Raw genomic sequence first — 24247 nt, forward strand, 5'->3', positions numbered from 1 at the left:
TTGAAGTGATATTGAAATATATTGTTTGTAAGTTTATGGGCTGTTAAGTCCCATTAATAAAAACAAATACAAACATAAATGATGTATATGTATTGATTATGTAACATAATCAATCAAGTTGTTGTCTTTTAATAACTTGGCTTAGTTACACTGACATTCTTTGACTGTGAGGTTCACCAGAGCTTTGTGTACATTACATAGCGCAAACCTGAATGCTCTGCTATGCCAAATTGTGAGAAAACGGAAAATCCAGAATTATACTTCCTATATTTTAAATACAAAATACATGTACTGTATTTTGTTACATTTTCTGGCACCAGTATTTTGTAGTTTATTTTAATACATTCATTAAGGGGGTATTTTGTATCAAAATAAATTTTGATGTATTTTTGCCCATCTCTGGCGACCGGTCTGTAGTCATTAAGTCCTGTTGGCGTTGTCTTTTTGGGCACAGGGATGATGGTGGTGGACTTGAGACAGGCTGGTACATGGCATGTCTCCAGAGAGGTGTCAAAGATGTTGGGAGACAGCTGGTCAGCGCAGTGCTTTAGGGTGGCTGAAGAGACAGAGAGTCCGGCCCAGCTGCTTTGTGGGGGTTCTGCCTTCTGAAGAGTCTGTTGACTTTTCTCTCCTGAATGGAGAGAGTTGTTTCTGTGGTTGGGGGAAGGCCACTTGGGTGGGAAGGTGCAGTTCAGAACAGTCAAATTGTCTTTCAAATCTGCAACAGAACTCGTTCAGGTTGTTGGCCAAGTGGGAGTTATTAGTGGAGTGGGGGGCTCTGGGCTTGTAGTTGGTAATCTGCCTGAGCCCTCTCCAGACAGAAGCATTAGCAGAGAACTGGCGTTTTAGTCTCTCTGAGTACAGTTGTTTAGCCTCTCTCACCGCCTTGCTAAACCTGTTTTTTGACTCCTTGAATCTGTCTCTATCCCCACTCTTAAACGCTTCCTCCTTCTCCAACCTTAACCTTCTGAGCTTTGCAGAGAACCAGGGCTTGTTGTTGTTGAAATTCGCCCTGGTGCGTGTTGGAATACAGCAGTCCTCACAGAAGCTGATGTACAACGTCACAGTCTCTGTGAGTTCCTTCAGACTATTGGCAGTCTTGAACATATCCCGGTCAGTAGAGTCCAAGCATACCCGCAGATCATCCATAGCCTCACTGAACCACTACTTAGTTGTCCTCACAGCAGGTCTACAGAGCTTTAATTTCTGCCTGCATGCAGAAATCAGGTGGACCAGTAGCAGTGATCCAGAGTGTCCCCTTCTCTGATATGGCATTTGATGAATTGTCTGTATTTGGGAAGATCTTGGGTAAGATTGCCTTTGTTAAAGTAAAATTGCCTTTGTTCAAGTTTCTTGTTATTGTAAATAATAGCATGATACATTTATTTCAAATAACTTACCTATGAAATTATTGTTAAAACTTTACTTTTAGTGATTTATATCTACTTTATTATGCATTTATTAGCAGTTAACTCCTATTATTAACCTTTAGAGGAGTGAGTTCTAAATATTACCGACGCTGCCACCAGAGTGAGTTATTTTTTCAAAACAAAAGCTAGCTAGCTTTAATTAGCTTCCGTTACCTAGCAACCTAGCAAAATACTCGTAGCAATGCTGCTACCTGCTAGTGTTACTTCTTAGCCTCCTAATTGTAAATTTTGAAGCCATACTATAGCGTTTGTCATATTGTTTTTGTCTATCGGAAAGTAGTCGGTTGGAATGTTCAGAATCACATGTGTGACGGTACTCTGTGGGGCCCGCTTTCGAACGATCACATATACGTGACGCTACTAATTAACGGGTTAATAAATAACATATATATGTATTTGCAGTTAAGCACAAAAACACTTTGTTAGTCACTGAGACTAGCTCTTTTTTTCCATCTTTCCATCTTTTTCACAGAAAAGTCACCTGTGTGAGATGGCGCCGGTAAGGGCTGCCGCGGTTGTTAGGTGCGCTCTGTTTTGTCTCGTTTTGTCTGTTAATTCAGTGTTCAGCCAAGATTTCCGGGGTTCTCTAACTAGAGTATTTCTCAGCATAAGGACCAAACTCCTGTGGACTTATTTTCTGCTTCCAGCGGCAGATTTAGTGGGAATTCTAGCCAGCTAGGCTTTGCTCATGCAGTGAAACGCCGTAGAAGGGGAAAGCGAGAGATTTTCTTTCATCTTCGGTTTTGTGCTTCACGGAGACATGGCTGTGTGATTTGGTCCCGGACACCGCCTTACATCTGGCAGGCCTTCAACTCATGAGAGCTAATCGGGACACTGCGCTCTCTGGCAAAACCAAAGGCAGTGGTATTTGTTTCTACATCAACAGTGGCTGGTGTGTAGATGTGACAGTGATTCTGCCACATTGTTCCCCGGATCTGGAATCATTTTTTATAATCTGTAAACCTTTTTACTCACCACGAGAATTTGTGTCGCTCATTTTGGTCGGAGTTTACATGGCGCCGGGTCCACAGGTTAAAGAGGCCCAACGCATGCTCGCCGACCAGATTCTGAGTGTGGAGCGAGCAAACCCGGATTCCCTTGTTATCATACTCTGCGACTTTAACTAAGGTAATCTCTGCCACAAACTCCCTAATAAGTATAAAGTACTCTATGTATCTCTAAGGAAAAAACAGACAGACAGTACAGTCTATAAAATAAACAACCCTGAGACTAAGGGGATTGAATGTCAGCAGGAAAAAAATTAAAGAATGCCTGCTGTCATTCTACCAAAAACTATACTCTCAAGAACAGTTAGACACTGATACAAAAACAGATACTTTTTTACAATCAATACAATTGCCAACAATCACTGATGCTCAGAATGATATTCTTAGATCTCAGGTGACTGCAGAACAAGTTAACTTAGCTATTACAAGACTTAAGACAGGTAGCTCTCATGGCTCAGATGGTTTTACCTGTGAATGGTATAAGGCTCTGAGGCATACATTAGTGCCCTTACTGTTGAAGACCTATAACTGGATACTTACAAAACATGAAATGCCCCCTTCATGGAGAGAGGCGGTGATTTCCCTCATTCCTAAGGAAGGCAAAACAGACAGGAATGTGATAATTTAAGACCTATAAGTGTATTGAACGTGGGTTATCGAATATTTACATCTATACTATCAAAGAGGCTGGAAAAATGTTTGCCAGATATTATCCATCTGGACCAGACTGGCTTTATAAAACAGAGACAAACACAGGACAACATTAGAAGAACACTACATATAATACGACACATCACAGAAAATAACACAGAATCAGCCCTGATAAGCCTAGATGCCCAAAAACCTTTTGATACAGTCAGCTGGAAATTCCTATATAGAGTACTATCTGCATTTGGGTTTCATGAAAAGTTCATAGAAATAATTCAAACATTGTATAACAACCCAACAGCTACAGTAAAAGTGAGTGGAGACCTCACTGACTCGTTCTCACTTCAGCGAGGATGCAGGCAGGGATGTGCCATTTCCCCCCTCTTGTTTGCCATCTTTATTGAGCCTCTAAGTCAATGGATCCGCCAAAATACTAATATTAAAGGGATGTCAGGTTTTGGAGAGGAACAAAAGCTGGCATTGTTTGCCGATGACATTTTGGTCTACTTAGAACAACCCACACGGTCGCTACCTAATTTGACGTTGCTACCCCTTGATCCTGTCCCCTCCCCTCTCTTTCAAACCATCTCCCCCTCTATCATAACTTTTCCACTCCATGTCCTAAACTCCTCTCTTACCTCTGGCACCTTCCCCTCTGCCTTCAAACAGGCCAGAGTTACCCCTCTACTCAAAAAACCCTCCCTTAACCCTGCCGTCCTCCAGAACTACAGACCGGTATCACTGCTACCCTTCTTTTCTAAAACAATTGAACGTGCTGTATCTAACCAACTGTCTAACTTTCTCTCTCAGAACAACCTGCTTGACCCCAACCAATCGGGCTTCAAGACCGCCCACTCCACAGAGACTGCCCTGCTTTCAGTAACCACCGCCCTCCAGTCTGCCAGAGCGGCTTCAAGGTCATCCGTCATCATTCTGCTGGACCTTTCTGCAGCGTTTGACACGGTTAACCACCAGATCCTGCTCTACAGACTTTCTGAGATGGGCATCACTGGCACTGCATTCCAGTGGATCTCATCCTACCTCTCGGGAAGATCCTACCAGGTCTCCTGGGGAGGCAAACTGTCAGACCCCCACCAGCTCTCCACCGGTGTCCCACAGGGCTCCGTCCTTGGACCCCTCCTCTTCTCTCTGTACACCACCTCACTTGGACCAATCATCACCTCCCATGGCTTCTCCTACCACTGCTACGCTGACGACACGCAGCTGTACCTGTCGTTCCCCCCGACTGATCCAGGGATTTCAGATAGGATTGAGGCCTGCCTCACAGACATCTCCGCCTGGATTACCGAGCACCACCTCCAGCTGAACCTCACCAAAACAGAACTTCTCATCATCCCGGCTAAACCCTCAATCTCCCACGATCTGTCAATCACCCTGGGATCTGTGACGGTGACCCCTTCATCCTCTGCCAGGAACCTTGGGGTTACCATGGATGACGAGCTCTCCTTCACGGCCCACATTGCTGCAGTCTCCCGGTCGTGTAGATTCACCCTCTACAACATCCAGAAGATCAGAAGATACCTGTCTGAGCACTCCACCCAGCTGCTAGTCCAAGCACTTGTCCTCTCAAAGTTGGACTACTGCAACTCGCTGCTCACCGGTCTCCCAGCATGCACAACCCGCACTCTTCAGAGGATTCAGAACGCAGCAGCACGCCTGATCTTCAACCTACCCAGACACTGCCATGTCACCTCGCTCCTCATCTCCCTCCACTGGCTTCTCATTACGGCCCGTATCAGATTCAAGACCCTGGTACTGACCTTCCGAGCAGTAAACGGGACTGCACCCGACTACATCAAGTCTTTCCTGCAGCCTTACACCCCCACCCGTCACCTACGGTCTTCTTCAGACAACCGCCTGGTGGTCCCACCGCTCAAGACCGCTCGGTCCAAACACAATGTCTTCTCCAGCCTGGCCCCCCTATGGTGGAACCAGCTCCCCACCTCCGTCAGGGACACTGACTGTCTCCCCACCTTCAAGAAAAGGCTTTGGAGACTTGTTGCTCTTGTAGGTTAGTTATAACACAGTTAACTCTTGTACTCTCTGTGAAATATTTTACTGTTGATTGTTTCTACAGGTACACTCTTGCACTTTTTGGTGTTTTAATTTGCAACTTGTATAACTGCATGCTTTTATGGGTCTTCCCTTTGGCACTTGTTTAGTTTTTCACAATGTATGCTTCATGTTTTGGCTGGTGCAATGTTTGGGACTACCTCGTTGTTATGATCAGTGACCTATGCTCTTTTGTAAAGCTCTCTCTTGGAGGTCGCTTTGGATAAAATTGTCTGCTAAATTCATAAATGTAAATGAAAACCCCCCAAAATCACATGTACATAAGTATTTACAGCCTTTGACATGACAGTCAAAATTGAGCTTAGGTGCATCTTGTTTCCACTGGTCATCCTTGAGATGTTCCAACTAATTGATTGGAGAGAATTCACCTCTGGTAAATTCAGTTTTCTGGACATGATTTGGAAAGGCACACACCTGTTTATATAAGGTCACACAGTTAACAGTGCATGTCAGAGCACAAACCAAGCCTTGAAGTCCAAGGAATTGTCTGTAGACCTCCGAAACAGGCACATTGAGGCACAGATCTGGGGAAGGGTACAGAAAAATTTCTGCAGCATTCAAGGTCCCAATGAGCACAATGGCCTCCATTATCCAAAAATGGAAGAAGTTTGGAACCACCAGGACTCTTTCTAGAGTTGTCCGCCAGGCCAAACTGAGTGATTGGGGAAGAAGCAGGGCCTTAATCAAAATATCTGTGGGGGGGGACACATCTCCCCAAATATTCATATCTAGTCAAAATGTCCCCCCCCCCAATATATTGATATAAAAATATAAATAAAATATAAATGTCCTATGCTACGACAGGCAACCACGCACATTGTCTAAAAAAAAGTGAATCCCATGTGTAAATTAATACAAAAATTACGTTTTCAGGGAGTTGACCGAGCTCTAATGTTGCTCTGTGAATTAAGGAGAACCTTGCAGAAGGACAACCATCCCTGCAGCACTCCACCAATCAGGCCATGATGGTAGAGTGGCCAGACGGAAGTCACTTCTCAGTAATAGGCACATGACAGCCCACCTGGAATTATCTAGTCTGAGGAAACAAAGATTTATTTGGCCCAGAACTATTTGGCCTGAATGACAAGTATCATGTCTGGAGGAAACCAGGCACCGCTCATCAACTGGCCAATACCATCCCTACAGTGAAGCTTGATGGTGGCAACATCATGCTGTGGGTTTTTTTTACAGTGGCAGGAACTGGGAGACAGTAAGGATTGAGGAAAAGATTAATGCAGTAATGTACAGAGACATCCTTGATGAAAACCTGCTACAGTTCAGGAAGTACAGGAAGGTTAATCTTTCTAAAGGACAACAACCCTAAGCACACAGCCAAGATAACAAAGGAGGCTTCGGAACAACTCTGTGAATGTCCTTGAGTGGCCCAGCCTTGAACCTGAGCCCAGACTTGAACCCAATTGAACATCTCTGGAGAGATCTGAAAATGTTGTGCACCAACGCTCCCCATTTTGCAAAGAAGAATGGGAGAAACTACCCCAAAAAAGGTGTGCCAAGTTGGTAGCATCATACTCACAAAGAATTGAGGCTGTAATTGCTGCAAAATGTGCTTCAACAAAGTATTGAGCAAAAGTTGTGAATATTTATGTACATTTTATGTTTTGTTCTTAATTTTTGCAAATATATACAAAATATTAAACAACCTTTTTTAACATTGTCATCATGGGGTATTGTGTGTAAAATTTTGAGGGAGAAAAAGGAATACATTTTGGTAACATAACAAAATGTGGATAAAATGTAGTGCTGTGAATTCTTTCTGGATGCACTGTATGAAATAAAGACAGTGCACATACTCCCCTCTGAATTTCATCAATACCACTGCAAGTCTAACATCTAAAAGAACAGTGTCATTCCTATGTGATTAAGGATACATCTCGAAGGGAACAAAAAGGTTTCCAAAGTGACAACTAAAATGAGGCTGTGCTAACCCTATATTTTGTACTTGTTGAAGCAGTGCCATCTACACTACCTACAGTCATAATGACTACTTGCAACTTGACTTAACATTGGCATTAATGACAACAAATTAAACACTACACTATCTCCTTAACACACCCCAGTGCACATGTGTGTTCTCCATGACACAAGGATCCAGCCAAAACATGCATTGAGTTGCTTGTGTGTTCATCTTCTGCATCCTACCCACATGTGTGTGAACTACAGCAACTCTACTACTTAGGGGACCTCAAGTGCTGGGAGGTTGCACTGAATTTGAGAATTGTAAGGCTGGGTGTCAAACCTGCCCCCACCTCTCATATGCTAAAGTCTGAAGTTTCTGGACAGTCTCAACTTGATGGCTCTCACACCCCATTCAATATGTGGTTTGATTGGTTGTTCTTATGTATAAAGGGAATTGTAATGCATTGTTCTTTGGATTCTTCATCTCCTGAGACCTTCTCCTCGGTTCTCCTTTGTCCAACTGTCATACTCCTTGTTCACCTCTTTCTTCTCTCAGATTTACAATGATCATGGTAGAGTAGGTAAGATTTAAAGCCTTCATTTTGTAACATGTTTTCCTTGTAATTGATTTCATTCATTTGCAATGTTATAAATGCGTATTTAATTTTAACCTTACTTTGACCATTCTTGCTCTGATTTAACTCATAGAGTCAAATAACTGGAATTCTATTGGTATTGGCATTATTTGGTTTGATGCTAATACACTGTTCAGTTTCCCATCTTCCTTTAAACCATAGGGGAATAGTTTTTGTTTATTTGGACAATATTTAATCCCCTACAGAATGCTCAGCTCTCTGTCCTCCTCAGTGCTCAAAAGCATGGGCTATTCTGTGCCAATAAATGCCTTCAGATCTAACATTTACTGTGTTTATGATGCTTAAAAAAACAAAAACAAAAAACACATATTAATGGTAATAAGCATCTTAGAAAGGCTTTACTACATATTAACTAACAGTTATTACAAGCACCTTACTATAAAGTGTTGCCTGCTTATATTTAGTGAACTGAAATGATAAATACCCCTAAAGGTTTTACTGTTCTCAAAAGTGAGTAATATGTAATATTTTCCACTAGACAAGATTTCTTCTTGATTCCAATGTCGTTCCAATTTCGTTTTAAGAAGCCACCTCCTCCACTTTGAAAACCATGCAATAACAAGAACAGACATACTGAACACACTTACCAACTCACCACCCTCTCCTCTGATAAGACTGTGTCAATGGGCAGCCATACCTTGTTCCCACTTAACACTTCACAGATCATGAGATTCATCATGGTGACCATGGGCTGTGTAGAGAGAGGTTCTGTGAGGAGAGGCCATTCATTGGGAAGGACACACATCCTCGAGAAAGACAGAGTTGTTTCACACTTGGCCCTTTACCCTTTTATTGGGTTAACATTTTTGAGGTGTGCTTGCCTTTGGCGAGCATAAACCATTGTTATCTCACATATATATTTATTTTTATTATTGTTTATTTTCGCGCCCCTAAGGCTCAGTCAATATTTGGACTACATAGACAAAGTCGATGTCAAAAGGTTCGTATTGGTCACGATTGCGTTGGTTCTATTGGGATTTATGTTCCGTTGCACGGATTCGGTTTTATTTATGTTTTTGTGCCAAAAGTGAAGCTAACGGTGGCTAACTTGCTAGCCACAGTCACTGACGCTACTGACGTCACTAACGTCACGAAATATCGCGTGACCACCTCAAGCAGAACATTAGTTTAGCAGCTCGTTAACTTCTGGGAAATAGCTAGGCTAACTGCTTTACTGCAAGGGAGCTGCAGAAACACCACAAGCAAAGAGGCCAGGGTGATAACTATTTACTCATTTTACTTTGTGATATGAAACACAATTGTTACGTGTAATGTACAATATAAGCTGATATAAGGAAATAGTTACATCTACTTTCGGAAACAGTAGTCTACTATTTCACTGAAGCATTAGCATCATGACATTAGCCTCTGTTGCCCGGGTAACACATACAACAGTGGTCTATGATGCATCTGTTTTCAATCGTTAAAATAAACAATCCTCACAAATACATTTTCGTTGTAGGATTTATTATGACATCAGATTACAAGTAAACGATTTGTTGGTGAAATTACCATTACCTGTGGTTTCAAACAAGTGTAGCTCACTGCAATGCTGTAGCCTAGTCCTGTAGCTAACAAAAACATCTCCACAGCTGTTTACAGTACTAGTAGGAAGTCAAACGGCGGCACAAGGTCGGCACTACCCTTACTTAAATCAAAAGCCTTTCAAAAGGTGAAACTATCTGACTAGTGACTACTAACCTGAACTCCATTACCACAGCCTAAACTTCAATCTGTTAATGAAAATAATTCATTTCAGCCTAGACCGTACAACGGAAGTAACGTTAAATTGAATTCAACCAACGCAATCGCTACCAAGACAGTCTAGTAGTTGTTGCCTACAATTTACCGGGGCAGCTTGTCCACACAGCAGGACTATATCGCATTTTTCCTTGTTACTGACAATGATTGCTACCACTGACATTTTTATGAATGAGTGATTTTCCCCTAAATAAATGTCAAGCTTATTTACGTGCATTTTGGGGGCATATTTTCAGTTAGCAGATGATACTATTTGAATTGCGATTCCATCTGAGATAGCTAGCTACTGCTGGTAACGTCGTTGTTAAAATACATTTCAAAGGGGGTTCTTTATTAATGAATGAATGCAATATGAGTAGGCTAAATGCCTGAAAATATCATGAGAAGGGAAAAACTTACAATGACGTTAAAGTCATAGAGATTAGGTCAATTTTTACACCGGTCTGCCAAATGTATTCGTTTTGATTCAACTATGAGGTTGCTGATCACCATTCCCTCTTGCAGGGGAAATGAGAAGACAACTATTTCATTCTACTCTTCACTCTTAGTATTTTGAGTTGTAAATGAGCAGAAAAAAATATGCTTTTAAATCTATGTAATCTTTATAAATAATAAGTAGGCTATGCATTTTAATATAAAATATACAGAAATATCAGTTGTAAAATGTAATTTAAATACGGACCCCTACAACCAAGACAAGCAAGCACACCCTACAATTTCCCCAGAAATAAAGAAAGACAGCTAGTTCTTAAGGTAGTTCTCAATTCACTTCTTAAATGAAATAGACACACGACAACGATTTTGCACGAAAACGGTATTGCAACATTCAAACGCTATTTTGCCCTGCAAAACTACATTTCTTTCAACTAAACACAACGATCGCAACGAGGGATGCTTCGATCTGATCGGCGCCAATCCATATCGGCCGATATTCCCACTATCGGCTTTGATCGGCGTTGTCAAAACGGCCGATCAAACATGGCCGATCAAATGACATAAAATCTGCGAGAACTACAGATCTACTATCAGAGACGTTTCAATAAAACGTTAGAGAACGCCAATGGTAAGAAATGATTCTTTAAAAAAAAAGCTTGTGATTGGCTGTCTCTCCATGTTATTAGATTTCATTGGCCCCCGTCTTCGGTGGCGGGTAGGTGAAACCACTGAGACAAAATGGCTTCGCCGGTCTGGCAATATTACAAGGTGTCGGAGAAAGATAATAAATTTGCAGTTTGCAACATCTGCTCAAAAGTAGTTCCCCATGGAGGAACGCATCCAAGGAGTTTCAACACCACAAACCTAATACGGCATTTGAAGGCTTGTCACTTTAAGGAATTTGAGGAGTTTATGAAGTTGGCTAGCGCAGATAAAGACAAAGAACGTGCAACCTCTTCCCAAACACCACTCACTCAGCTGACCGTAACAGAGACGTTGAATCGACAGCAACCATACAGCAATGACAACAAGAGACGAAAGGAATTAAATACAAAGGTAATGGAATTCATATGCCTTGATCAGCAACCGCTGTCTGTTGTAGAAGACGCCGGGTTCAAACGCCTCGTATCCTGCTTGGACCCATACGCTGCCGGGCCGAAAATACCTAACTGATGTTTGTCTGCCGGAATTGTACCAAAATGTCTACACGCACATCGAGAGCCTTATGAAGGACAACATCAAGGCAGTTAGCTTTACGAGTGACATTTGGAGTTTGAGTCTGTCCTGTCTATGCTGAGCCTACCCAGCTAACACAGTTAAGTTGCCCTTACGTTGCCGCAACGTCACTCGTTGAGCCAACATACGTTGCCGCAACGTCTTTGGCGACCGTGCATCTGTGGGGCGCCAGTAGGTTGCCGCAACGTCATCTTGTGACGTTGGCAGTCCGTAACCGCAACGTCGTGGCAACGTTATTTTCCGACGTTGCCAGTCCGTAACCGCAACCTCCTAACATCTAACTTTCTGACGTTGCCAGTCCGTAACCGCGACGTTGTCGCAACGTTATTTTCCGACATTGCCAGTCGGTAACCGCGACCTCCTAGCAACGTCATTTTCCAACGTTGCCAGTCCGTAACTGCGACGTTAATTACTAACCTATATTTCTCAATTCTATTGCTTATATTTGGGCCGTTCATATGCAGACCTCATTTGCCCCAAATGCTACTTATTCTTGTATAATAGGCTACATAGCCAACTTCAGGAGGACTATGTTTGTGTGGTGTGTAGCCTAACTCAAGCTAATCATAAACAAGGCAGGATTTCCATGTAACATTCAGTCATTTTATTTCAAACAAAGTGCCAAACAGTGAATGAACATCTTCTGCCAGTCCCTGCTACAGGTCCTGTCTGTTGGCCCTGACAATGAAGCACAAAATAAGTTAGTGTCCTATCAACATAATTGCCCGTATGAAAGGGGCTATACAAGTCATTAAAAAATCACATCTAGAATAATATACATCATCAAAAAATATTATGGGATTCTAGTTTTTGGTCACATAGCCATGTGAAAGGTTGGATTGGGAAGCTGCAATCATCATTCATTCACCTGGCTTGTTTTGAATGGGCTGCCGGGGCGTGTTTGAGTTTCTACGCTGTGAGGAGCTCCACAGCCTTCTCTCCTAGTCCCGTCTTCCACTTCATCACAGCATCTGCAATTAGAAGTCATGAACTTATTGTTAGCACCAATTTGAATGTTGAACGCTGCGTGTAAGCCATAGTTCACAGCATCTCAAAACACCTACCACACTTTCGGAACTCCAGCACCTTAAGGCGCTCCTCAAGGTCTTGGAGTTCAGCGTGTGTTTGGGCCACCTGTAGGTCCATCACTGGCACCTCTTCAGCGTGTTTGCCCTGTCGTCGCCTGAATAGGAGAGCCTCTTGCTGGTTCTCCTCCGATGTCTCCATCTTCTGGAACATAACCTGTAATGTGTCTGTCAGTAAAGAGAAGTAAAACCAGTTTACAAAAGTTAACATGATTGGCATACACTGTGGTTCTTCTAGATTAGCTGTAACATTTATGTAAATAACACATGTTACCTTGAATGGTTGTATACAAAGCATTAGTAAGACAACATTTGCTGTTTCGACAAATATGTATCCCCCTGCCACGATCTGAACAACTTAAGTATGCCTTACAATGAGTTGGCAATGCCATTGAGAAGCTTTGAGTGTCTTATATTTGCACTTGCCTGGCTGCCAGCTGTTTTCCTGGACCCCATATGGGTTCTCCTCCACCAGACCAGAGTTGACACCTAGGGGTCTGGTGATGCAAAAGTTTTCAGTCAAGCTTTTGCTTCAAAACATAGCCTTTAGGTTTGCCATGGTTCATACAATTATTGTCACTGTTAAAAATGGTCATTCATTACTTTACCATCATTTCCCAGGGACACAGTGCTAGGCCGTGTGATGGTGGTAGGATACTCTGTATAGAAATGAAAGTGGAATGTAGTTTAAGTACATATTATTAGCATTTTGATATAAACATAAGAGGACATGTGTGATCGTTCGAAAGCAGGGCCCCATAGCGTAGCGTCGCACATGTGTGATTCTGAACATTACAACTGACTATTTTCCGATAGACAAACAATGTGACAAACGCTATAGTAGGCCTATGGCTTCAAAATGTACAATTAGTAGGCTAACAAGTAACACTAGCAGGTAAGAGCATTGCTACGAGTATTATGCTAGGTTGCTAGGTAATGGAAGCTAATTAAAGCTACCTAGCTGCCGTTTAGGAAAAAACTCACTGTGGAAGCGTCGGAAATATTTAGAACTCACGCATCTTAAGCTTAAAACGAATACACTTATACAAAAACAGATGTCATGTAGGGTTACAAATTGGAAGAATTAGTGACATGATACTTTTATAGACACCATTGCTGTTTTGCCATGACCGACTAAATGTAAAAATCTTAAATGAGTCTTTATTAACAATTCTCAAAATAATTTTAATATATGTAGCCTATATCTAGGCAAACCCAAACCATAACATATTGTTTTTCAAGTCTATATTGTCATGAGACTATACTGTTGATTATGTAAAAAATAAAATAAAGGCGTAAATACACTAACATGCAATTCATACAAATTAACTTGACAAAAGATTGAGTCATCCAAAGTTAATGTAGCTAGCTACATGCTATGGTAGCCTTCGGCTGTTCTGTTAGCTCAACAGCCTGCTAAACATGGCCGTCGTTCAATCCATTGCTGTCCAAAATATATGCTCCCTCTATCGACGGACGTCCCTGCCAATCAGGGACGGCACTCTGAACAGCATCGCCGTCCGTCCATCCGTGCAAAGATCAGCAGCCATCGCCATCAGTCTATGGACGTCCATATAGACGGCCATGACGCCGTCCATGATCTATGCTCCCCCTAGCGATGGACGTCCCTGCTAATCCATCGCTGTCCAAAATATATGCTCCCTCTATGGACCGCAGTCTGAACAGCATCGCCGTCCGTCCATCCATGCAAAGATCAGCAGCCATCGCCGTCAGTCTATGGACGTCCATATGGACGCCCATGACGCTCTCAGAGATTTAGCTCCTACTGTCGAGATCCGTTGTCCTGCGACCAAAATGGCGACTTAACGGCAACATAACCGAAGGTACCAAAATGATTGTATCCAACCGACCAAGGTACGACGTCGCGGCAACGTTGTCCACCGGACCAAAAAATTACGTAACCAGCCAACCAAGGTACGACGTCGCGGCAACTTTGTCCATGGGACCAAAAAATTACGTAACCAGCCGACCAAGGTACGACGTCGCGGCGACGTTGCCCACGGACCTAAAAATGACGTTACCAGCCGACCAAGGTACGACATCGCGGCAACGTTGCCCATAGGTCTAAAAATAACGTAACCAGCCGACCAAGGCACGACGTCGTGGCAACGTTGTCCATGGGACCAACTGGCAAAATTCCCTTTATAACGTTGCTACGACGTTGCCACGACGTTGCCAGATGGTACCGTCGCGGGTTACCAACTGAGCACGTTGCCGCAACGTCATGTGTTAGCTGGGTAACTGCGCAGTTTATTAATAAAAACTTAACGCTGACCAAAGTGGTGCTTCACTCACAAGAGTTTCCCGGATCGCACACCGCAGAGGCTCTTGCTGCAGCTTTCACAGACATGTTCAAAGCATGGGGAATCCGACAGCAAAAAAGGTGCACGTCATTCTGCGGGATAACGTCAGGAACATGGAGAAGGCCATGAGGGACGCGCATTTACCTAGCCTACCGTGCATGGCGCACACACCCTCCAGCTCGCTGTGCATGAGGAACTTTTGGCACAGCGTGCAATAATTGAAAGTTATTGCAAGTGGAAGTGGAAGACGCATCATCGGTCATTTTAAGCATTCACAGCTTGCTTACTCCCGACTGTGAAGTATTCAGAAACAAATTAATCCGAACCAGCCTTCAAAGAGGCTACAACAGGACATACCCACCCGGTGGAATAGCACTGTTGCCATGCTAAAATGTTTACTGGAACAGAAACGTGCCCTATGTGCTTATGCAGCTGACTTCAAATTGCCTTCCACGTTGACCTTCCATGAGTGGAAATTGGTGTAGAATATGATTTCAGTGCTTGACCCTTTTGACGAGCTTACAAAAACCATAAGTTCATCAACTGCAGCAGCTGCAGGTGTCATACCATCCTTCAAAGCTTTAACTCGACTTCTTGAAAAAACAACAGAGACGGACCACGGTGTGAAGACAGCTAAAGACACGTTCCTGGAAGCTGTCATGAGGAGATTCAGCGACATTGAATCTGCATCGCTACACTCCTTGATCCACGGTGAGAACTTCACATTCTGTGTGTGTGTGTGTGCGTGCGGTGTGTGTGAGAGAGAAAGACATGATTCATATGCTGATTTAGCTATGGCCTAAACATGATTCATAAAAGGGGCTATTCTGAAGTTAAAGGTAAAATGTTATACTGTTGTGTTATTCTGTAGTGTAGAATGGTTTGCATTTTCTCCAAACTCGCCTGAATTTTTAAAGCAGTTCATCTCAACTATAAAGAATAAATACAATAAAAATGGAAATTGGGGCTATGCTATGGGGCCAAGCCCATGCCTAATTAATTCAAGAGTTAAGCATGATGACCTACAACATGTATTAAATACATTAATTAATTAATGTTGCCTTTTGTTTCTCTTATAAAAAAAGATATAAGGATAGATATTTCCCCGTCGGACTCAAGCCACAGGTGCGCAGGCTGCTTTCTGAAGTCCTGGCTGCTGCAGCGGAGCAAGAGACCAGTGAGGAGGAGAATGCGGTAGTGAGTGAGCCCCCACAGAAGGTACCACAAGCTGGCTCCTTGCATGCTATGCATGCTGAATTGTTGGCTGAAGATGAGCAACAGCATGAGGGCGGCGGTGGTGACATCAGGTCAGCAGCATCACAGATCAATCTCTACCTCTCAGAGCCAGTTATCCCAAACTGTGACGGACAGCCACTTGCTTTTTGCAAGGCCAATAAAGACCGCTTTCCTGCTCTCGCACAAGCAGCACGAGTCTTCCTCTCCACACCTTGCACAAGTATAGATAGTGAGCGACTTTTCAGCACAGCAGGACATGTATTGGATGAAAAGAGGAACAGGATGTCTCCTAAAAATGCTGAAATGCTCATATTTATCAAGGCAAATCTGCCAGTGATGCTGCTTAATCAGAAGGTTTGAATACTCTAGTATGCCCCCTAAAGCTACTGTATAAGCTCCAAGTTCTATTGAGTGCCTCTAGAAAGTGCAATGTTGTGTGATTCTATTGTTGTGACTTTTAAAGATTTATATATATTTTTTTAAATTTAAAGATTTATTATTATTTACACCTTTTATAGTAAGCGAGATAGCTTCTACAGTGGAATGTTGCACGTTTCCTGCAATAAAACGGATGGTTGTCGATTCATGATACTCTCGTCTCGTAATTTAAATACTTAAAATACAATACCAATGTTGTTACGAATAATTAATTTCATAAATAATGCTACACAATAAATATAATGCTTCAATCAATACCGTGATCGGTATTATCGGATCGGCAGATACTGATTTCAGTGATCGGTGGTCGGCACCAAAAAACCTGATCGGAGCATCTCTAATCGCAACGATGAAAATCCCTGAGAAAATGTCACGTCTGTGCTGAATTACGCTACGGCCACGCCCCCTTTTTCAACGGTGCACACACAGTCCACGGTCACATTCACTCACTCATTGCCTGCAAATAATGTTTTTTAAGTCTTCTATTCTGTTGATGACTGGCAAACAACAATCTTAGAAGGTCTGGGTCACTTGTGGCACATATTATTCACTCATTTTAAGCAATCAATCTACCTGAACAAAATTAGACGAAACGGAATAGAAATAGAACATTCTTCTTTTTTTTCAGTTTTACAAGGAAGTAATGCTTTATTCATTGCAAGAACACCAGTGCAAACTTAAGTTGTTATGATTACTCAAATGTTTTATTTCATGACACATCGAAAATGATGCAAATTGCGGTACAGCTGAACTTGAACTTATTTTTCGACTGAATGGCAATAATAAGGAACGTCACTGGCTAGCTAGCATTAGCAAACTAGCTATCAAGATTACATACAATCCATTCGCTAAAGTTGACAATACAACACATGGATTTTTACCAGTATTCCTCACTTGTTCTCTGCTAACGACTCGGCTTCTGTCTGGAGTGGGCTCAGGCAGATTATCAACTTCAAGCCCAGAGCCCCCCACTCCACTAACGACTCTCGTCTGGCCAACGACCTGAACGAGTTCTACTGTCGTTTTGAAAGACAATTGGACAGTCCTGTACAACTCCTTTCCACCCGTGAGGCCTCCCCCCCTCTACAGTGACGACCCTCTCCATTCAGGAGAGATAAGTGAACAAACTGTTCAAGAGACAGAACCCCCGCAAAGCAGCTGGGCCGGACTCTGTCTCTCCAGCCACCCTCAAGAACTGTGCTGACCAGCTGTCTCCGGTGTTTACCTACATCTTCAACACCTCCCTGGAGACATGCCATGTGCCAGCCTGTCTCAAGTCCTCCACCATCATCCCTGTGCCCAAAAAGCCCAGGCCAACTGGACATAATGACTACAGACCCGTCGCCCTGACCTCTGTGGTAATGAAGTCTTTTGAGCGCCTGGTGCTGGCACACCTTAAAGCCATCACAGACCCTCTACTGGACCCCCTGCAGTTTGCCTACAGAGCCAACAGGTCTGTGGACGATGCAGTTAATATGGCCCTCCACTTCACCCTACAGCACCTGGACTCCCCAGCATCCTACGCCAGGATCCTGTTTGTGGACTTCAGCTCTGCCTTTAATACCATCATCCCCGCTCTGCTTCAGGACAAGCTCTCCCAGCTGAACGTGCCTGATTCCACCTGCAGGTGGATCACAGACTTCCTGTCTGACAGGAAGCAGTGCGTTAAGCTGGGAACACAAGTCTCTGATTCCCAGTCCATCAGCACTGGATCTCCCCAGGGCTGCGTCCTTTCTCCTCTACTCTTCTCCCTGTACACCAACAGCTGCACTTCCAGTCATCCGTCCGTGAAACTCCTGAAGTTTGCGGACGACACCACCCTCATTGGGTTCATCTCTGGTGGAGACGAGTCTGATTATAGATGGGAAGCTGACAACCTGGTGACCTGGTGCAGCCAGAACAACCTAGAGCTCAATGCTCTTAAGACAGTGGAGATGGTTGTGGACTTCAGGAAGAACACAGCCCCACTCACCCCCATCACCCTGTGTGACTCCCCAGTCAACACTGTGGAGTCCTTCCGCTTCCTGGGCACTATCCTCTCCCAGGACCTCAAGTGGGAACTGAACATTAGCTCCCTCACCAAGAAAGCACAACAGAGGATGTACTTCCTGCGGCAGCTGAAGAAATTCAACCCGTCAAAGACAATGATGGTGCACTTCTACACAGCCATCATTGAGTCCATCCTCACCTCCTCCATCACCACCTGGTACGCTGCTGCCACTGCCAAGGACAAGAGCAGGCTGCAGCGTATCATCCGCACTGCTGAGAAGGTGATTGGCTGCAATCTGCCTTCCCTCGAGGACCTGCACTCCTCGAGGACCGTGAGACGGGCGAAGAGGATTGTTGCTGACTCCTCCCACCCTGGACATTCCCTGTTTCAGTCCCTCCCCTCTGGCAGAAGGCTGCGGTCCATCAGGACCAAAACCTCACGCCATACAAACAGTTTCTTCCCTTCCGCTGTTGGCCTCCTCAACAAGGCCAAAGCTCACACTGACTGAATGTCCTAAAAAACTTTTTGCACTACACTCAACTCCTGTAATTTTTGTATTTTATATTGTAAATTGGCAACTTATATTCTATTTTATTGTATATTCTATTTTATTTTAATTGTATTCCACTTAGTACTGCTAGTTTATGTATCCTTAGTATAGTTAGACCACATATTTAAATTTAAGATTCCTATATGTTTACTGTATGCACCTTCCTGCCAAAGCAAATTCCTTGTCTGTGCAAACTTTCATGGCGAATAAATCCCATTCTGATTGTTGACAAATTGCCATGTTTGTCTTCCTTAATGGGTGTGCTATGAGACAAGTAAGATATTTGTAGTGTTGTTGCATTGGCTATTGGCTTTATATGTGTGCCCCTATTTTAATCATGTATTTTTTGTATAATGTAGGATAAATGGACATATCATTTTTGTTACCTTCCTCTGTAAAATCCTATGCCTTGTGTTATCTTCGGGTCATTCTGACCCATCGGTCATTGTGACCCACCATCGTATTGCGACAACTTTTGATTTCTTTTAACCGTTGGGCTGTCTCAGACCCCCGACATTGCGAAGGTTAAAAGAAAATTATTGGGATTCCTCCGTAAGGAGCAAACTATTGTTATTGTTAGTTTTATTGGGTGTGCTTTGCCTTTGGCAAGGGCACAACCATTGTTATCTCACATATATATTATTTAAGCAATAAACCCCGCAAGTCCGTGGTTTACGCTGATTTTAGAACAGGTAAGGGGAGTTGTTAGGCACGACGCGAAGCGGAGTGCCGAAAACCCCCTTACCTGTTCTAAAATCAGTGTAAACCACGGACTTGCGGGGTTTATTGCTTTTCTAAAACTGTTACTACAAATATTTGATATGGTTTCATCAATAAAAAACAATTAGAAACAAAATAGTTTAATAATAAACCGTAATTCTTCCGCTACTACAAAGTATAGTTCCTACATAAATCGTTGTCAATTTGAAATATTCGATGCGCAGTAATATGGAATGTTAAAGAATGTTATGAGGACAACCTGTGAGGTTATGCTGGATTGTACAACGGCATGGAACGCGATATAGCCAATCACAATCAAGGATGGGAACAAACAGTTTTAGAATGTTATATATATCACTGTTCTTTTCCTGTTTCTCATTATTATTGTTGGAATGCTGCCTCAGCATTCCAAGTATTGTTCTTTGAATCTTTATTCAACTTCTTCTTATTCTTCTATAGCCTTCATTTGACCAAAATGCGCCTTTGGTTTATCGGCAATTTTTTGCCAAGCTGCCTGTCTTGCTCTCGTGGCGGTGTTTGACTTGATAATATGCTTATTGTCTTCGTAGAGACTCATTACAATAGTTTGCTCGGATGGCGAGAATATCACCGCTCTCTCTTTTGTCTTTACCGCAATCATACCGTTACAAAATCACGGTTTTGGTGATCGACTTTTCATGCCTTTTGAAGTAGGACGTGCTCGTGCACTTGTCCTGATGAGTTTAGCCTGATTGAAATTAACCACATGATTTGCATGCGGATCAGCCGTCGACGAACCGATATTTGAGGTTCTCAGTTAGCTCGCTAATGTTAATGGGCTAAAGGGACAATTGATGAACTTAGCTTCAACCCGTACGACGAACGGGCCCCAGGTTGTGAGATTTTAATATAGATTGCTGTAAAAACGTTGATTTGTTTGCAACGTGAGAGCCTGTCAGCCTCCATTGACGATTGCGGCAGCAACAACAGTGTTGTCAACAGTGTTGACACTCAGTCAACTGTCGATCTGCGTCTGGTGAGTATTTTTTGTACCAGGGTCAATTCTACATCTAAATGGACAGCAGTGTTTTAAAGATATTTCAATTGCGAAGACAGCCAGCGGGTCAGCATAGTTTGTTATTTGTGTAAAACTTGGAATTTGAGTGTGACTACGTCTTGTTTTGACGTTAGCCAGAGTCAAAGACACGGCTCGCCCACTAGCAGTGTAGTAGGCTACAGTACTGTCTTCAATGCCACAGCTATGGCTAAACTTTATTATGTCTTATTACACCGCTGTTCTTAATGCTGTAGAATGCTCCATTCACTTGAATGGGGCTTCCCAACGTTCTGCGGTGAACAATTTTCTCATATTTGACCGCTGTCAAGGGAAGTGGCCTTTTTGCCTCGGATTCACGTCTTTCGTAGCACTTCGCAAGTAATCCGGTGTTGTATCACCCGATGCATGACTCTCTGGATTGGCACCCCCTCGCGGGAGGGGTACGTCATGCATCGGGTGATACAACACCGGTAACTTTTGAACCCCAGTGTACTCTGTTGCTTAGCGACGTCAGCTGATTTGAAGCCTAAATAATGCTCAAAGTCTATGAAGTTCAACGTCTTTGGCGAACTATTTCTCTGCTGATCAACAATACGAATGGTAACAAATACATTGTAAAAAGACACACTGTGTTAAGTTATCTTTGTTGGCAAGTAGCCGTGTAATAAGGGATAACGTATAGAATGCCGGTCATTATCCGCTTCGCGTTGGGGTGCTGTGTGCCCTGTCGGGTCTACTAAAGCAATATAGTACGAGTGGGGTTGTTCGGCCGTAGCCACAAGGCCGAGTGGCGTAGGCAACAACCCCACGAGTACTATATTGCTTTTATAAAACAATTATATAGTCAACCAATTAACATTTAAACACAGCTGTTGATAAAAAAAATTCTTTATTTTGCCATTGTGCGATAGTTAACCTTAACAAGCCATTGAAGCCAACAGGATTTTCCATGTCATTTAACCACAAACACGTTTTATGATTATTATGATTATAACACGTTTCATTATTATGCTTGTGAACTGAAGAACGAGACGTTCCCGATGTCGTTGCTGTTGATATTGTTAGCGAATAACGGTATATTGTAACGGTGTATCAAATGTGTATACAGTGAATGAGATCGCTAGCTACTGCTGTAGCTACAATATCCAACTTAACCGTTAAGTTAACGATTAAATATTTTCTGGACTGCGTGAGCTTTCTAGCTATCTGTCTGGACACAATAATTTTCCTTCGGGGGTTAATTAAGTACCTATCTATCGTATTGACTATGAAAACTTTATCATTGTAATTATGAGCAGTTTTGAGGATTTGTGGATCGATGAGCAAGCAGAGTTGACAGTAGAAAGGTAAATGTTGGATAAAGCAAACATTAAGATTTCTTATCAGATAAATACTGAGTGTTTCATATAGTAGGTATATGTCTGTATATAGCATATATATATATTGTTTTCATAAGTCTTTTATTGTCCGATGCACATTCTTAAGACCACGCAAGCACCTGGCATAGGCCTAACATAAGTACACAGAACATAAATTACATCTATACTAAGCTTAAATAAGTAAACCTCCTAAATATACATATCTATAAATAATACAAATTACTGTAAATACTGTGTGTACTGTACGTACTGTAAATACTGAGTTTACTGTGTGTGTATACTGTACAAATTACTGTAAATAATGAAATATTTGTATTTTGCTTTCATGGCCATTTTATAATAGTGTTTGGCCCAGCTACATTTTAGCTGCATTCTCCCCATGAGGAATGAAGGCATGACCAGTGTGGCACCACATTTATCCAGTTCTTCAACAATCAAAAAAACCATGTCTGCCATAACCTGATCTCCTGAATTGATGTAAATCAGACTGTGTACTGATCTCCTTGTCTGATATTCTTCCTCCCCACATCTTGGAAACAAATGATATTGAGCCATAGGGCTTGATACCCATTAGAGCCTTGAGTGTGTTATGATGTTTGTAGTTTGACCTGAGGTCTAGGCCCTAGGCCTGAAATTGAATGGCCTGTAAATGAAAAACTTCAGCCAAATCACGCCACTGTGTGTGGTTTGTTTATTTACATCAACTGGACTAGTAACTCTCGCTAGCAAGCTTGCACGATATGCTACCCAACGTTATGCTACCCAACAAAAACGTTTTATAAATGATCTGTGAGGAAATGTCTTCCTTAAATCCGGTCATGAGTGGTTGGTTGCCAGCCTGTCCATTGGTACCGTTAGATGCAGCGAGACTGCCCGGTAAACGTAGACTAGGCTATTATAGCTGCATCTGTGCTAACGTTATCCACAGGTTCCGTTGGGTCGATTTGCGATTTAACCGTGGCAAAATGGAAAAAGCCTTATCCTTTACATGCCTGTGTACATTTGACATTACAACCCCAAACACACCAATATTTCGGCATGACGTTAATCTTTTCGATCTAATCTTTAAACGAACTACTATGCTATGCTACCATACTAAAACAGGATGACAGTTATCCACCCGGAAATATCTTGGCAACCTTTGTTTACAAACATTCAGAATAGGTCTATTAAGAACAGCCGTGAAATAAGACATAAAAGTTTAGCTATAGCTGTGGCATTGAAGACAGTACTGTAACCTACTACACTGCTAGTGGGCGAGCCAAGTCTGTGACTCTGTGGCTAACGTCAAAACAAGACGCGGTCTCACTCAAATTCCAAGTTTTACACAAATAACAAACTATGCTGACCCGCTGGCTGTCTTCGCAATCGCCATATCTTTAAAACACTGCTGTCCATTTAGATGTAGAATTGACCCTGGTACAAAAAATACTCACCAGACGCAGATCAACAGTTGACTGAGTGTCAACACTGTTGACAACACTGTTGTTGCTACCGCAATCGTCAATGGAGGCTGACAGGCTCTCACGTAGCAAACAAATCAACGTTTTTACAGCAATCTATATTAAAATCTCACCACATGGCTGTTTTCACAATAGTCATATCGTCATAACATTTCCCTCTTTCAGTTTTTTAGTGTAAAATTGAAATATTAAATTAGCTACAAAAAATACTACTATGACGCTTTCTAGCATGGCTGCCGCCTAAAAGATGAGGCGGTCTCACGGGCGACCTGCACTCGCTCAAATTTCAAGACCTAAATCAAAAATGCGAGATTGCAGTTCCACTCGAAATCGCTTTCTCTACAAAGCCAAATGGTTGTGATTTTTGAGGGGTGGTATTTTTCAGTCGTAATCCAAGCTCCAATTTGTGAGCTAGAAAGTCTCTATCACGTTGTATCCATGCGTCGTTGCTAACGTGTGGTGACGTAGCTAGCACAGGTTACCCTTCATCGACAAAAAGCACTTTGTCCCCACAAAAACTTAACCTCCTAAATTGTGCAACGGAACGTAAATCCAAATACAAGCAACTCAATCGAGCCCAAGACGAACATTTTGACACAGGCGTTGTCTATATAGTTCAAATATTGACTGAGCCTTAGGGGGGCAAAAAGAAATAACTAGAAAAGGCTGTTCCTGCGAAACAGCAGTGAGAAAGCTGAAAACCTGAATGGGGATAGCTGACCATGCTAAAAAAGCTGAAAATTGTGAACATGTTTTGAAAGTTATAAGCTCGAGCTTCAAAGCGCCCAAAAGGTATTTTAAACATTATTTAAAGATTATAGATTTCATACACATACATATAT

General features: G+C 42.6%; 3 pseudogenes across 1 annotated transcript; 2 read left to right on the top strand and 1 right to left on the bottom strand.

Annotated features, from left to right (window-relative positions):
* Nucleotides 1–534: 534 nt before the first annotated feature.
* On the bottom strand, nucleotides 535–4440 carry LOC146238126 (uncharacterized; annotated as a pseudogene).
* Nucleotides 4441–5461: 1021 nt separating this feature from the next.
* On the top strand, nucleotides 5462–6503 carry LOC146238127 (uncharacterized; annotated as a pseudogene).
* A 7320-nt stretch (nucleotides 6504–13823) lies between these two features.
* On the top strand, nucleotides 13824–16803 carry LOC146238128 (zinc finger BED domain-containing protein 4-like; annotated as a pseudogene). The gene is made up of 2 exons (XR_014740500.1): nucleotides 13824–15304; nucleotides 15679–16803. The product of XR_014740500.1 is annotated as a zinc finger BED domain-containing protein 4-like (transcript).
* The last annotated feature ends 7444 nt before the right edge of the window (nucleotides 16804–24247 follow it).

The sequence above is a fragment of the Hypomesus nipponensis genome, chromosome 21 (assembly GCF_054491055.1).
Source record: "Hypomesus nipponensis isolate SF chromosome 21, ASM5449105v1, whole genome shotgun sequence".
NCBI classification, from domain to species: Eukaryota; Metazoa; Chordata; class Actinopteri; order Osmeriformes; family Osmeridae; genus Hypomesus; species Hypomesus nipponensis.